The 15,291-nt window shown below is 32.9% G+C and overlaps 1 protein-coding gene across 5 annotated transcripts in view; it reads right to left on the reverse strand.

Annotated features, from left to right (window-relative positions):
• Positions 1-15,291, reverse strand: part of LOC117174433 — a 184,364-nt gene that overhangs the window by 11,287 nt on the left and 157,786 nt on the right. The gene's annotated exons all lie outside the window — the stretch shown is intronic.

The following is a 15,291-nucleotide window of genomic DNA, read 5'->3' on the forward strand; positions in this document are numbered from 1 at the left end:
TTAAAAATGTTTCAATCTTAAGCCGTAAAAATAAAGAAAAAAGCCTTACTTTGTAATTCTGCAACTATTTCTCAAAAATGAATACAATAGGTTTTATCGAATTCTGTAATAAAAAAAATTATTCATATAAACACTAGCGTATAATGTTCCAGACACACGATGTTATCATCTTTTCGATTTTCATCCTTATAACATTTATTAGCAAAAAGTGACCAAAAGTTATGGAAAATATAATAACTAAAGAGGAGATTTTTACCAAAAAAATAAAAATTTTCGACAATGAAAGACTCAAAAAAATCTCAGCTTTTCATATCAATGAAATATTTTTAAACTTCACAAAACAACATTGTAATCTTGAAAAATTATATATAACAATTCGCAAACTTTAAAATGTTGAACAAATTCAGGATGACGGACATATTTATTACTCTGACAAAGTATAACAAAATTTATCGAACATTGTAGAAATTAGTTCTTTTTTTTAGTTTTTTATTGGCAATCATTTATTATTTTGTTTCTAAATTTTATGATGTTCGATTTATCCTATAGGTCCTAAACCTAAATGTCTCGTCCTGAAAGAGAGTTTGAAAACATTTGATTCAAATTGTGGACATCAGCTTTTGTCTGTTTTTTATTGAACAAAAACTTACACCATCATGAAAATTAGAATTTTTTATTTGTAAAAATTTCGTAAATTCAATTCTAAAGATATTTTAAGTATCACATGTATATATGGGTCCTAGATGGATGATTACTTTTAATAAAAAATGACAACATTCTCTAGATTGTTTATTATGATAATTGATATTATTTGCTTTAATTTGGAGTACTTTATATTTTGGGCTTTCAAACAAATTCCGCGAGTGCGAGAAAAAGAATTTTTTTAAATTAGCATGTAAATAAGGACCACCTGCTGAACAGGTAAGTAATGACGGTCCCTCCTTTAGCCTTGGCTAGATGATTCCGACAGAACCCAACTACTCGAGTACAGTAAAGTTAAACTGGTCAGCGCCCCACTCGAATACAGTAGAAATTTTTACACAAGCATCTTTTTGCAGTTGAGTATAAGGTATATACTATATATGATGCACATTTGAAAACAGGAAAAGAAATTTCAGAAAGAAAGGAGATAATAACTTTATTCTAAGTGGTTAAAGTGGGTGGCGCCATGCGGTCGAGGTGTTGAAAAATTTAACATAAGCACGTGGATCGCCACACAGGACGGGCGCAAGGCACACTCTTCTGAAGAAAAAGAAAGAGGAGGCAAGGAAGACGCATCGTATACTTAACGCATATTAAGGAGAGGCTTTTAAGCCAAGTCTTTTGGCAGAAATACAATCTTCGCACGCAAATTTTTTTCTGAAGATACCGTCAATGTTTTTGTAAATCTTATTGTCTCTAATGAAGCTAGTGCGTCTGAAGATAGAGGAAAAGTTTATTAAACTTCCCTACGAGTGATAAAGCACGATCTCCAGATAACTTTGATCCTAAATTATTTAAAAAATTATTTCTTCTTCATACGGAATTGAAGAATAGCAGTTTATCTTTCTTGGGTATAAATGTGTGAATCTTGGGACTACCTCAACGAGACTCTAGAGAGTCAGAAAGAGTAGGACTTGAGCGATGGCGACGTTCCAGTGAAATTCTTGAAAACCGCGGCATGAGTGAAAAAGTGAGTTGCGCGGGTGCGACTGAGAGCACAAAAGTGTGCAAGAGAGAGGCAGTGGACAGCGCGAAGAACGATGTGGTCCGAAGGTGCATCTCGCGTTACGGAGACAAGAAACACAAAGAAAAATGCAGTAATGGTGCACTGTCCTCGCATTGCTTGCGACAATTATACCCCATTATGCCCCACCTTTCACGTCGTAGGTCCCTTCTCCCCTCGCACCTGTACCCGCGACTCTTGCCACCACATTTACTCCCTCTCTTGATCCGAGATCACGATGCGTTGTGATAGGTCGCGTTCGCAGCACACGTTCACTGATTTATTAGAGTTGATTCTGATTCGAAAAGAAAAAATTGTCTTTAAACACGGAAAAAAGGGTTAAAGTTGATTCAGGTAAAAATGTCGGGGTAACAAATAATGAAGACCGGCGAAGGTAAAATGAATAATCACTAATTTTTCATGTTACGCTTACCGATCTTCATCTTTGTGGATGCCGAGATTACCCCCAGGCTTTTAAATTGAAACGCTTTATAGTTTTTGGGTTTCTACTGTAAATAAACTTTGCTTAATTTCATTTCAATTTCTTAAAATGTTTTATTAATTCTATCAGACAAACTTAACATTATGAAATTGCATGAGCATGGAACTCGATTTCATTTGAAATTGATATCATATTTATTCTGAGGAATAAAAGATTTGGAAGATGTAAATATTTTTATATTTGGAATCGCAGTTTTTAAGATTGCACTTTTGGAAAAGTTGGTTGCGTTTTTATATTCAAACCACAGTTATTTAAACAAGCAGTGACAAAAAAAAAGAAATCTTTAACTACTTTATAAACTTAATTAATGAATGACTGACTACCTTGTTAATATTAAAAATAAATAATTACTCATATTTTTTGCCTGTTCCTCTTCTTGTTTTCAAACTTTTTGAAATACATAGAAAAGGCTAAACGACCATACCCTACCAATCCTCTAATATTTCTGGAACTGATTTTTTTCTAGACAGCCACTAATTTGTAAAGTATTCATATTTTTTAAAAGTATGTCACAATTATTGTAATACGAATAAGAAGTAAATTGTTAGGTCTATTTTCCAATAAATTTAAATTACAACATTTCTATGAAATACAAGGCACTTGTGGACAAATTTATTGCAAAAATTACAACAAAAATGGAAAAATTCACTAGGATAATATTTGGGAGTTTTTGTAGCAAGACTTGTATCCAATTTTCAATTCTTTGACAAAATTTTAAAACAACACAAGATACCGAAACATAAATACATTTTGTAGGACTTTTCGATTCTACTTTTTTCTATATTATTCCGGCGAATAGTGGCCATTTTTAAACAAATTTTGCACACTCGATTTTCGGCCAAATTTTGAAGGATGCGAAGAAATGTCAAAAAGAAAAATTGTTCATGCCATAAATGATAAAAACCGATGTGTTGTTAGCGCATCATAGAACAAAAAAAATCCTTCACAAAGAATGTTGGAAATTGAGATTGCAGAAGATGTGCGAAATTGATGTTTTATAATAATCGTTTTTATAGTGACCAATCTGAAATGCCGCACTATTGAGATAGTTTTGAAAATATATTCATCGCGATTATTTGAAGTTTCACACCAACGGTTTCTCAATTTTTAACAACAAAATTTCCATATATTTAAGGAAACAGATTCTCCGTATCATAAAGTGTAAAACTGTCTCAAATAAAAATACAATTCCTTACTTTAGTTATGTTTGGTCAATGAGTAATGCCGGAATCGAAAGCCATCTTATATTTTTTCCGTGATTGTTTGAAAATGTCAAAAATTTTAAACAATAGGTCGAAATATAAAGAGCGATCAATATCAGAGGGGGCTTTTGGTTACAGAATCATAAAGTCAAAACACTATAACCCTTAAACTAGTTTAAAGAAGGTAAGCAATAAAATAAAACCTCAAAGAAAAGTCATATAAAAAGGATAACATAATGCGTGGTTCTGGATATAAAATTTTATGAGTTGAACTGAAGAAGAGCACAATCAACATTTTATAGGTCAGTATTTATAGGTCAGTATAGGCCCAAACATTGAACCACCTGTAGAATGTGACTACGATTCTATATGAACTCAACAGGTGGATCAACTCAACTATAGAATGTTTCTACTCCTCGAATTCTACCTTCATTATTCATACTTTTTCTATCAGATAATAAATCTCTTTTTTCTTTCTTAAAAAATGCAAATACAAAATATTTATGTGCAAGTTAATAATCTGAAAATTAATCCCGGCTTCTTCAAGATCAGGTTTGATTATTAGTTAACACCATCGTTAAATTGAACCGTCACTAGAATGATGACTAATATACGTTTATCGGCTCGGACGACAATGACGTCAGAAGCTTCTGAAACAACAGAGGGAAAATCTTACCGGCGAGAAAAACTCCCGGCCACGACTTGAGGAAACGATGCGACACGGGGAATCCTCGTTTTTACGCGTTCGATGACGAATACTGTCCAACTCGAAATGTTTGTCGCATAATTTGACAAATTACTTACATTTATTAACTACATTTACATATTTTATTAAATCTGAACAACAGGGAAATTCTAAAAGAATCAAAAAATATTTGTAACATAAATTAAAACAGCTGTCTAAATATGATAACATAATGAATTATACTATATTTTTACTCTTAGAAACTTCTTGTAAATACCATTACTTTTCCTGAAACTATAGTCCCTGCACTCCGAGTTGCAAGACAATTTATTCTGAGAAATTTAAAACATAATTTAAAATTTAACTGGAATCAGATAGTTAAACAGAAGAAATTGAAAATCGACTCTTGTTGATATGTGATCCCGTTAAACTTGGAAAACAAAAGTGGCGTCAATAACTGGGCAAATATCGCACATACTATGTTAGGCGATTCAACTTAGATTTACAAGTAATTGCTAATGCGATTAATATAGAAAATCAGAATTTCGTTAAAGAATAATAAAACGTAAATTTTCGAAATTTATAAAGTTGCCCTCTGACAATGGATCCCATCCATTTTGCTGAATAAAATGTTTACATAAATAGACAATTATCACTCCAAACTGATCAAGACTATACGGAAATTTATTTTTTCGATTTCCGTGCTTAAAAAGGGGTCTTATTGACTAAACTCCTGAGATCACTGGAAACCAAATCCCGTGCATTACATTACGAGAAATGTACTCGTGAGCAATCAAGCACGGGTGGAGAATGTCGATGAGATATATTAATCGAAGCACGAGTCCATGCTTTTCCGGCCGTTTAAAAGCCCGCCAACCGATTTCCGCTGCGGCACCGCATCGCCGAAAGACTCCATAGTCTTCAGACGACATATAAAAATTTATGAGACCTCTAATTTAATACCCCAATTTGAATTTATTCTGATGAACATGGATAGTTATAGATTATAAAATGTAGCTTAGAACCTACAATTTAAATCTTTGTTAGTATTATTCATTTTCGACGAAGAACAATAAAAGTTCCTTTTACATTTTTGTTATACCTTGCTAATCTACCGGTATTTAAAAGTATCTTTAAATTTTTGTCAAAATTATTACTTTATGTCCAAAGTTCATTGGTCCAAATCCTGACAATAGTTTATCATCGAAATCAGTCGTAAATAAATCATTGAAACTAACTCATTTTTTATTTGTGGAAACCAAGAAGAGATCTGAAAATGATGATGAGAAACTTACTGAGCCATGTGCAGACGGAGATGGTTTTTCTTGAAGATCGTATCCTACATTCGCAACTAGAACGAGCCACGAGACACGGATCACAACTAGGCACTTTAGAGTACATTTTCACGTCATTTTTGTCTGTCCGGGTGTTTGGCACTTGGAGATTTAGCATAGAGGCTTGAACAGCCTTGGTTTCGTTTCTGCTTCTTCTGCAGGACGTGGATGAAGATTTCTCCGACGTCGTCATAAATAACAACGGAACGGCAGCATGTTCTGAACTACGGTCAAGGACCCTATGGACCGTGGTCCTCTGATCACGGGCCAAAATCGCCTCCATCATCGTCGCATGATCAGAATTGATCACTCTATCCCCACCAAGTCGTTCGATCATCATAGCATCACACTTTATCACTGGTTCGCTCTTCTCAAGTACATACATTGATTGCTTTCGCGCCTCACGATCCCGCACACACGATCGCGTCATCATGCAGATAGGTGGAAGGTGTGCTTTGCATGTGTGCAAATTTGCTTTGCGTAATTCAAAATTAATTGCACATCTACTGAAGATGAAGCAAATTAAATCACGTAATAAATTAGGATGCAATTAAGGAGTCATCTAATTACACGGGGGTAGTGGTCTCCTGATCGGTTAAAGACACTAAAACGTATCTGCACAGAATCACAATTTGTTTGACACTGGTTCCGCTACACGCGATGCACTGATTCTTATACGAGGGGGTGGGGGTTAGATGGATGGAGGACGGGTAAAAGGGAGAGGTCCCAAGGAGATGGTATACGATATGAAGATCAAGCAACAATTAGGGATTGTTAACTCAAATTTGAAGTTTGTTTAAATAAAAATTGCGACTAGGGTTTGTGTTCTGAAGTTTGACTAAAATTCGCCGAGTTGTCACGTTGCAGAAAGTTGATCGGTTGGTCAAACCATAGGGAACTTATCTTCTCGAGTGTCAGAACTTGACTGAGGTGACTAGTCTCGTGTCCCGAGTAGATCCCAAGTGGTGAGTATCACCTTCTCGTATCCATACGGTAGGTAGATGGGTAGGTAGGTAGGCGTTGTTATAGTAGGAGTGAACCTGCAAAGGTATGGAGGTGGAACTTGGACTTCTGTCTACCAGTGTCGGTAGGTCTCTTTCTAATCCCTCTTTCCTGTTCCTCCCTTTCACCTTCGGTCCTGGGGTATCTTCAGCCCGTGTCCTGTCTGTCTTTTCCTCGCTTCTTCTGTATTTTTCTCTCTTTTTCTGTATTACTCTGTTTTTTTTTGTATCTCCGTCTTCTTTATGGGCTTGTTCCTCTCGAGTGCGAGCGGAATGTTTGACTGTATGGTACTAGTTGGACCGAGCGGTACCTATATAGGATTGTGGTGGCACCGAAGCACGTGGCCCTCACCCCGCTTTTGCTCAATGCAATTCTACAACCCCCACCACCAAACGCCCTCCGGAGTACTTGGTTACTTACCACTTCATCCGCCCCCACTTCTCCGGGCTCTCACCACTACTCCACCCACCTCCTACGATAAGAGGCTCTGAGACTCATTCATAAACTCCCCGCAAGACCGAACCACCCCACCAGAAACGCTACCATCATCCCCACCTTCACTGAGGTCCAGGGAATGTACCATTCTGCACCGACCACTGACTCATTCGTTGCTCTGTCTTCTTCAAGATCGCAGATCATCTCACAGGTGCATTATGATATACCCCCTCGAATATGGAAAAAGCAAGGTCTGATCGCAGGTGATAAGATCTCCAGAATCAACCAATAAATTCCTTCACGAGTAATATAAATAAATAATGAATGCAGGCATACAAATCCCATTTCTTCTAAACTTCATTCAATAATCATGAGCGGAAATTTTTGGTTAATTGTGTTTACTAATTCTAGAGAGAACAGAAATCTTCAAACATTATGAGAAATATGTTAAAGTAATGAAAGACAGATTTTTTTCTCGTTTACAGTCATAGTTTCAAAGTTATGAGCATCTTTTAAATGCCTTTCAGTTTTTATTTTATCCGTATGTGAAAATTTAATTACACTAAAGTGTTTCTATTTTACCAAAGTAATAGAAGAACAACATTTCGAATGTGACTTTTCAAAGAAAGTATTAACAAAAACTTGTGATCCTTACCTTAAAAACAGTCATTTGTTACTTTATTTCAACGTTAATAAAAACAAAAATCAAGCTCAATTTACCAACATGAAGGGGCCTCTAAAAGCAAGCCTACTTCTTCACCTCGTTTATTATATTTACACCTATTGTAATTAACTTAATTAGTTAAAAGATTTTATGTCGTTTGGAAATAGTTTTGCAGCAAAAAGATTAATTTAATAATTCCAACATTTTAATTTTCACTCATATAAGGGACCAAAAGTTCACAAAAAAAGTTGTTTTTAGTAATACAATATAATATACTGGATTTCCTAAAGAATTGAAGCTACACTGGTATTTACTTTGGACATAACGAAAGGAAGTATTCGTACATAAAATTTCGTTACGTGTAGCCACGGCCATAAAAAACATCATCCAATTTGGTATATTCGAACAAAAATTATATCGAAACAAAAGGGATCCATTCGAAAAGTATTTGCATGGAAATCTACATGGCAAACCGCAAGGAAATGGAAGCGGAAACCCTCAATCCGATTATTAACTTGGAACCGGAAATTCAGGCGCATTTCCCCGTAGGGCTTGGCTTTGAAACAAATTTTGAAGAATTAAACTATTCTTGAATATAAAACCCTTCTAAAAGCTTCTATGTTTTGTATGTAGAAAATTAAAATTGCTATATTGATATATTATAGAACTGGAATTTCCTAAATTCTCAAATTTCACATATTTTTGCATTAAGACACCCTTTTCAGCGGTATTATGTTATACAGGAGCTTGAGACAAATTCTTGAGCCTTTCCAAGTTTTAAATAGTGAAAGTGTATTTACTCGAGATGGCTGGAAAGCACTGCAAACTCGGACAACACAGTTATAGCTTTGGATTAAATTTAAACCTTAAAAAGTGCAATTTAAATAGCTTTGATATAAAAAAAGTTCAAAGATGAGAGAATTAAAATTCTAAATCAAGAAAACTTTCAATTTTTAACCACTAAAAAGAAATTCTGCGATTTTAAAAGGTTATAATTAAGAGAACAAAATTTTAATAATCACGATCTTAAGTTTATGCAGGATATAAACTAGAAACTTGTCTCCTTCGAAAATAATAACTTCATGACAGTAATTTGCAAAAGAAATTTACTAAAGCTCACGAAGCTCTTGCGAATTTTTATATGGGTATAAATAAAATACATGAAGGCTTGCGAATTTTGGAGGCAGTTTATTAAAAAATAATCGGATGAAATTTAAAGATTATAACTATAGAAATTAAGAAATTAGGAAACAACACCACACAATTAAAAATGTCGTATGTTTGTAGTAAATTAAGTTAACCAATTATTTTATTGCAGGGAAACTATAAAAGAGTATTTCATCATTTAAGTGTAGGTCATTTTGAATTATTAAAATATGCAACAACAAAAATTCTAGAAACTTTCACCACAATGTATGGCGCCATATTTAATATAATTGGAAGAAATTTCTTTCACATATAAAAATAAATAAATGTGAGATATAAGAAAAACTGATTTAGCACATTAGAACTAACAATTAACAATTAACTGTAACATTTATAATTAAAATGGTTTAATTTAAAAGTTAATACGTGATACTTTTTAATTGTGCATTAACGACTGTGCTTTCGGCTAATAAAACTGTTAAGTCCACTCAGAGCTTACATTACTATTTTCAATAATTTACTGAAATAATGGCTCATTTATTTGATTGAAAGTGATTCAGATTATAGTTTAGTTACATTAATTATAAGTCCTTCTTTCAACTTAATTTTCTTTTTCTCGCGAAAGTTCTCTTCTTTTATATAATTGATCCCTATTTCCCTTACTTTTTCTGCAACAGGAAACCTTGAGGCCTAACAATTTTTCCCATGAATCTACCCTTTCGATGCACTTTCAATACAACTATATCCTTGATTTTTCGTAACGCTTTCTATGTGTCCCTGGTCCCATACAGGAAGTCTTTCCGTTTCTCAGGAAATCAAATGATTGGATCGAATGCTAGCTTTGATAAAACCCAATCTTTTAAGTACGACCGACTTTTTGCCCCAATCAAATAAAAATTTGTCCTTTTGGTCCGCAATCGAAAATATAGCCATTAGCAACAAGCGGCTCAAATACCAGACGAAATACTCGTCTCGAACAACCTGAAGGGTTTCTATATTTATATTCGATTCCAGCTACTGCTCAGAAAGTTTCGCGAAAATAACTTCCGTTTCGTGGTATATCTCGAATAATGCTGAGGTCATCCTTGCCGCGAGCTAGACGAGGCACGCTAATTGACCAATAATGACACGACACAGACTTGAGATTGCTTGTTATAGCGTACGATTTTCATTCACGATATCATGATACTCTAAACTTGATTTGGTACAAGTCATATTAATATTAATGATCGTTTTAAGGCCATTAGGAAGTATTTCAAAATCAAGACGATTGCGACAATATTCTTAAATAAATTCAATAAATGAATAATTCATTTTCTAGTATAAATTGAAGAAACGTGATTTACGCACGTGTGCTGCGATCAGCGTGGACACAAGCATACTTTACCGCAATTTCAATTCTCTTCGAAATATTTTTAGAGGTGCACGCCGAGACGATAATTTCTCGGATCCCGCTTAATGTTGGCCGTATTGGAGATAGTTTTGTTTTCAAAAACTTTTGGTTTTCAATTTCTTAGATTCATCCCATCCCGACTTGAATGTACAGACAACATCGGGCAAAATTATCGACAATGTTTATATTTTGAGTTTGACATTTCGCTTAAATGTCAAAAATAACCTGACAGAATTTGAAAATGATGGAAGTGGTAATTCTCTAATGCTAAATAAAGCAATTTAGCATAATAATTTTACAAAATCTAACCACTTTATTCACAAAAACATCAGGTTCGAAAATTGTTAACAAATTTTGAATTAAAAGCGGTAGAGAATCAACAGGCACTAGTCCCATTTCTCATAACCAACTAAACAAGAAAACAAAACAAATTTTTACATTCTCATCCTAATGAGAAGGTAGGTTTGTAGTCTGTAGTCTGTAGCCTGTAGATTATATTCTGTAGGCACAATAACTTTAGAAAAATTGATCAGATTGGATTCTGCTTTAGCACACTTTTCGATGAAAATTCAAAAAGTGAGCGCATTTTCAAATTTTTCAAACCATATTTTTTCAAGATTTAAATTTTCTAAAATGTACGGTTATTCATGGTACTCAGAAAATCAAACAATTTATTCTTATGACTTTCTCCTATAAAAGAGATTATCCGAGTAAGAGCATTTTCACAATCCAAAGAAAAAAAATCAAATGAGCACTTTAAGCCAAACAACGCATTATATGATAAAAAGTCAAGAGAAGAAAAACGTTGATTTTTAAAAGCCCTACAAGAGCATCATAACAAATTTTTTAATTTTGTCGGAAAGTTAAAAATTCGAAATTTTATCGTACAAAAAATAATTAGAAATAAAAAAATTCAATTTTTTGTCAAACTATGCAAGATACGAAAAAAATGAATAAACTAAAATTGCTCGCCCTAAAAAGATTCTCAATATTGTTACCAATTAATTTTCGATAGAAAGCGTGGTTTTTGTTTTTAGTCGTAAAAAACAACATTAAAAATAGAAAAATAAAATTTTTCGGACTAACAACACAAGCTACGAACAAAAATAATGAAAAAAAACTTGTTTACCCAAAAAAGAGATGCAAGTTTTTAATAATTTTTTCATAGGATGCGCAGTTTTTTTTTATTTGTAAAAAATAATAAAGAATAATTTTTTGACAAACGAAACAAGCTTTTCCAAAAAATATCGAAAACTCATTCAAATTTTTCATGAATAATATTTGATAGGACACGTAGTTTCTACTTTAATCGTTAAAAATTCCATTCAAAATAAAAAATTAAACTTTTAACACAAGGTACCAACTAAAATTAAAGACAAAGGATGTTACCCAAAAAGATCTGTAAATTTGTTATTCATCATTCTTCGATAGGACGAGTAGATTTTCTTTCCATCACAAGAAAAGATTAAAAATTAAAAAATTAAGTTTTTGGAAGAAGGACACAAGAAACGAAAATAATCTGCCCGTTTGTTTTTTTTTTTTTTGGTGAAATACAACATTTAAAATAAAGGAAATTAAATTTGTGTACAAACGATACAAGCTACGAGAGCACCCTACTGTCCATTCCTATATAAGTTCCTATATCTTTCATATATATTTTTAAAAGAATTCTTATTTTCCCTGTTTCCAAGACATGTTCCCTTTTGCTCCCTTTTCTCGTATTTTTTTAATAATTAGAACCCAAAAACAAAATCAAACTATTTTGATTAAAAATTAATTTCTTTTGTTTGAAGACTATACTTTTATATTTTTGGATTGAAATTAACCCTATTTGGTTGAAAATACCACTGTTTTGTTTAAAAATCAGCTAATTGTTTAAAAGTTGAAATTCTTTGTTAAGATTAATTTTTCGGTGTTGAAAATTTATCTTCTTTTGGCAGTAAATTCATTTTCTTGAGTAAAAAATGTATTTTTAGTTGAAAATTCAACTACTTGGCTAAATCTTGTACTATTTTGTTGATAATTGTTTTGGTTTCGTTTGCAGAAGATTTATCAGTTTAGTTGAACATTCGTCAGTTTAATTGAAAATTTAGCTATTTCGTTGCTAATTCGTTTATTTTTTTGGTTGAGAATGAATTTTTTAACTGAAAATCTATTTTATTTTGGTTGAAAATAGATCTTTTGTAATTGAAAATTGAACTATTTGTTAAAAATTCATAAATTTCATTAAAAAATTAGTCTTTTTTGTAAAAAAATTAATCTTCTCAGATAACAATTCTTCCTTTTCGGATAATAATGCAACGCTATCGTTTAGAATTAACCCATACGTGCACGCACCCTTTGGTTTCACATTTGTACACGCGGACGGCACTTAGTACCGCTCTTGCATTTTCGACACTATTTGCAAGCGCGGTACTAGTAAAGTTACGCCAAGGATTTGAAATTGGTGTGTGAGATCAATAGACCATGTATAACAGCCAGTAGGAAGTTTTTATTGACCTAAAAAAGTAAGATGTAGTACCCACTACATTACCATTTAAAAAAATGAACTCAGAAATCACAGAAAATAAAAATCAGAAATCAGGCAAAATATTTGGCTAATTACACCTGACGTAGTCCAAAGTAAATATGAATAATAATACATTTTTAGTATCACAAAATGGCCTTGAAAACAAATGAATCAAAGTGAAAATAAACTAGGGAAACACCAGGCAAAAAAAAGAAATCATTCGGTTTCGCTGTTAGTATCAATTTTCAACTAGCAGTGGTCACATGTGATTTGGCAAAGCTTTCATGCTGTTCATTTGATGGTTGAGACAGAATATTGGGGGCGCTCAAGTCGCATCTGGACGTGGTTGCCGCGGAAATGGAAGTTTTTCAAAAGTGCGGTACGGAGTGCCGCTGCGCGTGCACGTATGGGTTAATCTTTTTCTGTTATATATAAGAATACAAAGATTATGTTAAAAATTCATATTTCTTGGTTAAAATAGCAACTATTACATGTTTTGTTAAGAATTAATATTTTTTAGTTAAAAATTTAATTATTTATTTATGATTTTATTTTTTTGGAATTAAAGTATTTTGTAGAAAATTCGTTTTTTTTGGCTTAAGAATATTAAACAATTTGGTAGAAAACTGTATAGTTGAAAATGAAAGTATTTATTTGAAACTGAGCTTTCTGTTAAAAATTCATATCTTCGGTTGAAAATTCAACTGTTTTTCCAGAAAATCGAACTCAACTACTTTGTCGATAATTCGTCTTCTTGTCTTTAAAATTAAATAATTTGGTGGAAGATTCGCCTGTTGGAAATTGACTTTGTTAAAAATTCTTTTATAAGGTTCACCAAATTGTTTCAAAATATAACTATTTTGTTAAAAATTCGTTTTTTTTAAATTAATTTTATTATCTCAAACTTTAATTTCTTAATTTTTGGTTAAACATTTATAAGTTAAATATTTTATGACTTCATAAGTTAAAAATTCAACTATTTGGTACGCTGTTAAAAATGTCTGGAGTTCTACCTCACATCTACCACAATTCTACAATACAAACGTAAGGTAAAATTGCAACCATGGTATTGGAATGACTAAATTGCAATACATGTATTGTATCTGTTGTAAATTGTGAAATCATCGTCCAGCATTCCAGTACATGTATTAGAGCGTTTGTGAGATGGAAATTATACACAGGAAATTACCAACAGTCAAAATTGTTTAAAATGGTGAGTCAACGATCCGGGTGCACCCGGTCGAGCACCAAGTAGTTTAATACGTATTCTACGAGAACTTTAAACAAATTTAAATTTCGTGGATAATGAAAAAAGTTCCAAATGGTTAAATGACGACCCGGGTTCACCAGGTCGCGCCCCACATAGTTTAGCACGTATTCTACGAGAACTCATTTAGAATTTAGATTGTTCCAACAGACAAAATTACTAAAAATTGTCAGTCGACGATCCGGGTACATCAGATCGAGCACCAGGTAGTACAATACGTATTCTAAGAGAACTTCAAAAACTACCCGAGGAGCGACCTGGTTCACCCGAGTCGTCGACTGACCATTTAGAATTGTTTTCATTATTGACGAAATGTAAATTCTTAAAATATTTCTTGTAGAATACGCATTATACTACCTGGTGCTCGATCTGGTACACCCGGATCGTCGACTCACAATTTTTAGTAATGTTAGCTATTGAAGCAATCTAAATTTTGAAAGAGTTCTCGTAGAATACGTACGAAGATACTTAAGGCGCGACCTGGTACACCCGGGTCGTTGAATCATTATTTGGAATTGTTTTCATTATTGACGAAATTAAAATTTTTTTAAAGTTCTCGTAGAAAACGTTTTAAACTACGTTGTTATCGATCTGGAGCGCCCGGATCGTCAACACACAATTTTTAGTAATTTTGGTTGTTGGAAAAATCTAAATTTTGAAAAAGTTCTCGTAGAATATATGCTAAGATACTTGGGGCGAGACCTGGTGCACCCGAGTCGTCGACTGACCATTTGGAATTGTTTTCATTATTCACCAAATTTAAATTTTTTTAAATTTCTCGTAGAATACCTGGTGCTTGATCTGGTGCAAACTTTTGTCATGCGGGCAGAAATTTGTTTGCCAACAAGTGTGCTCAGAAATTATTTAAATTTGTTGTTCTAATTTTTCTCTTAAATAGGCGTCGAGATATCTAGCTACTAGACTTGTATTATAAAATTCCAAAACATGTAAGGTAGCATACCAATGCCAGAATTTGGAAACTACAACACTGTAGATAAATAATGTATTTTTTTGAAAATTAATCTTTGTTCAGGATTATATTTCGTGCAAAATTCATCTTTTTAAGATAAATTTAACATTTCCCTTCTTGGTTGGAAATCTGTTTTATTTCGCTGAAAATTTATTTATTTTGTTGAAAATTCGTCTTTTGGTAGAAACGATAACATTCTTAGTTAAAAATGTATTATTGTAGATTACAAATTCAGCTATTTGGTTACAAATTCCACTATTTTGTTAAAAGTTTACTTATTTTGTTGAAATTCAACCCTTTTGTTGAAATAATTTATCTTGGCGGAAAGTTTAACTGATTTGTTGAAAGTTAATCCTTTTGGATTAAAAATTCATTTTTCTTCGTTGAAACTGAACTTTTTTTTAACTGCCCATGAACGGAAACAACTCCAGAATAAACGTGCAATTCGTACAATATAGGACAATAAAACCAAGTTGA

Source organism: Belonocnema kinseyi, chromosome 6, assembly GCF_010883055.1.
Source record: "Belonocnema kinseyi isolate 2016_QV_RU_SX_M_011 chromosome 6, B_treatae_v1, whole genome shotgun sequence".
Taxonomy (NCBI): domain Eukaryota; kingdom Metazoa; phylum Arthropoda; class Insecta; order Hymenoptera; family Cynipidae; genus Belonocnema; species Belonocnema kinseyi.